Here is a 3,240-nt window from a genome sequence, read left to right on the forward strand (position 1 = left end):
GCCAGAATGAGCATTAATAACTGAAATATGCTCACTCGCCATCCACAATCACAGTCACAAACGCAGTCACAAGCTCAGTCACAAACGCAGTCACAACCGCAAACGGTGCTTATCATTTTCGATGGGTATTAAATCGAAACTCGTTTTAACGTTTCGACGCGTATCAATTTAATAGCTTTGATTATTGACTATGAATGAAAACAAGATCTAAAATCAAGCACATATTCTTGATCTAATGGCTGCCGATGATATTCTATGATACCAGATATTTCCTCTTCCTCACTTGATATGTGTAAAAATAGTTCGTAAATAGATTTACTTAGTGTATGCTCTATAATAAGTAATAGATACAAGAGTTTGTGTTGTCTTCAATGGATAATGGATACTGTACATATTCATTATATATAACGATACAATGTTGACAGAAGTTATGCAACAATAATTACAACAACAGTAAACTTGTTCAAAAGATGCACCACCCATTATTCAAGTTGTGATAGATAATTACGGTAGGAAGTTCTATCAATAGTCTATCAGTAATTTTATTTTAGAGTGCTTTTCAATATAATCGTATATTGATTGTAGAGAACAAAGTAAGTAGTAATAAAAGATGGGTTAAGATCAGCTCTACTTTGGGTGGATCAATAGTAGTTATTGTTTATAGCGATACATGCTGCGCAAGATCGAACAAAACGGCGTTCACTACCGTGTAACATACAGTAACTAAAAGTTGCTATGCTATGTCATGAGTAAAGGACTTAAACAAGGACTTATAACATTGTTATAATTTTGTTTATTTATGAAACACTGTCTATGTTATCACGGCTATGAGTAAAATGGGTATAATAGAATCTTATGTTATTGATGCAACCAAAAGACAAATAAATAATATGATTTCTTTGCCTAGTTAAAGCCTAGTGTGGGGTAGAGATAAGCCCCCAGCCATTATAGAGTAAAAGTGCGTAATAGCACTAACTCAAGAAGAAGAAGAAATAAGAAGATGCAATATTAATAACTGTTCAAAAATTGAAAACTTTGATATAATTAAGATTGCTTAATATATCTTGGTCACTTAATTACACTAGTTAGACTCTATATATGACAGTTATATGTATGTCTGATAAATCACAAAATATATTGTGTGATATCTAAAAATTAACTATAAATTATGTGTGATTGACAGTTTCTCACGCACATGAAATAAAATAAATTCTGACAACTAACACTTCACTGTAACAACTAAATTTACTTAAGTATTTGTTTTATTAACTGAGAAAAGATATATCAAGTAGCAAAGAAAAATAAATAATTTACAATGTTTTATGTTATGCTTGATTTAATTAACTGCAGCATTGTTGCAACAACAACTACAACAACCGCAACAACTGGCTTACGAAACCAACGATTGGTCTCGTTCACTAGAGTCACTGTGATAAATGACCATCACTGAAGCGTGCATCTACAGCAGTTGCATTAACAGCACGAACCAGAAAAACAGTCTAGCACGGTTAAAAGTATGCAATCGCTGTGCGCCGGCTATAAAGCTGATATTAGAGACCCTTTACGTTTTTGCTTGATACAATAACGTCAACTAGCAATGACATTGTTAATGATAATGACGCAAAGTGACGCTTAGTATGACTTGCAGTTGAGCCGACCCTAGCTAGCTATGTCGAGCTGTGCTGCATGGTAGATGGCGCTTAAATAGTTTTGTAATTCATTGCCACTGACAATGATAATCACATTACTGTGTGAACCGATCACGTGCTTGACGTCGTTGATGGCGTTATCGTTGACCGCGTTCAGAGTAGGAAGTACGTTTAGTGGTTTTTATTTATGGAAACAAATTTAATTATATTGAGATTAAGTTAAATAATAGGTAACATAAATAAAATTATTGACAAGCAAACTTTTAAAAATCTATTTAATGTATTAAATAGTATATTTATAGTAAATTATTGGTAGCCAAACTGTGTCCAAGATAAGTTTATTTAAAAGAGATATTTAGTTGAATTATTTATTAAATATGTTAATTCATATTTATATAGAAATGTAGTTTTTTTTTGCTTCATACTCTGTTTAACAAATAAAAAGACCTCAAGAAAATCAGAGAATCCTAATGAAGTGACAGCAATGATATAATTTTATTTATCATTTGAATGTTTTTAAATGGCTTTGAAAGAAATTATGCATTTAATTAGTACCTAGTTTTCAGAAGCTATAGGAGTATATTTAATTTAGTAAAAGAAAAAACAGCAGATAAGATTAAATTATATGTGTAGCTGAGTAACTTTCTCTATGCAAACAGAATAGTAAATTCTTCAAGATCGTTTATATACAACAAACACACTAACCAAAATTTAAAGACATATAATATATATATTATATATATATATATATTAATGTTTACACACATGTTTATAATATGTCTTATATGTTAGTTTGGGATAGATAAATTGGGCTTCAATTTAAAATAGAGCAACGAAGCACTGCAAACACCAAATCTAATGTGAAGCCAGTGTTTCTAACCGGTAACGGTAAGCAATCTGATTTAAGAATCCAGGCACTGCAAACATTGAATATTTTGTATTGGAACTGTTCCAAACTGAGTTAAAAGCAATCTGCCTTTAGAATGAACGCACTGTAAACATCTTAGATTTTGTGTTGCAACTGTATCTAATCAAGCAGTTGGTCTTAAGAATGAAGGCACTGTAAACACCGAATTAACTTGTGATGGGACTGTTCGTCACTGAACTGTTAGCAGTCTAGCCTAAAAATGAAGGTTAGAATGTCGTATACAGAAGTTTCCACTCCAAAATCCTTCTCCCTAGATATAATGATAAGATTGATATAAAAATAATTACTATAGAACAAGACCTTGAAACATATACAAAATGAAAGGAGCACTAATTTGATTTGACCATACGGGAGTTTTACATATTACTAAATAGTGTCTATAAGTGAAATTTATTTAAAAATAATAATGTTTTTAAAGTAAGTTTTTGCATTTATAATAGGCCTTTTCGGTGGCTTGCAAGTACGGCAAAAAACAGCAAGTTGCTGGCCTATGCAGGCCTATACTGGCCGCAATGTACGCAAAACAACAACACTATTTTCTCTACTTCGGCCAGCATAGCTATGCTGGCCAACCACATCGGCCAGTAAAAAAAAAAATGTTACCAACGCAATAAGCGAACTATTGTGAACCTTCATTGCAAATTCCAACGAATAGTGCAATCA

The sequence above is a fragment of the Teleopsis dalmanni genome, chromosome 2, assembly GCF_002237135.1.
Source record: "Teleopsis dalmanni isolate 2A chromosome 2, ASM223713v2, whole genome shotgun sequence".
Lineage (NCBI taxonomy): Eukaryota > Metazoa > Arthropoda > Insecta > Diptera > Diopsidae > Teleopsis > Teleopsis dalmanni.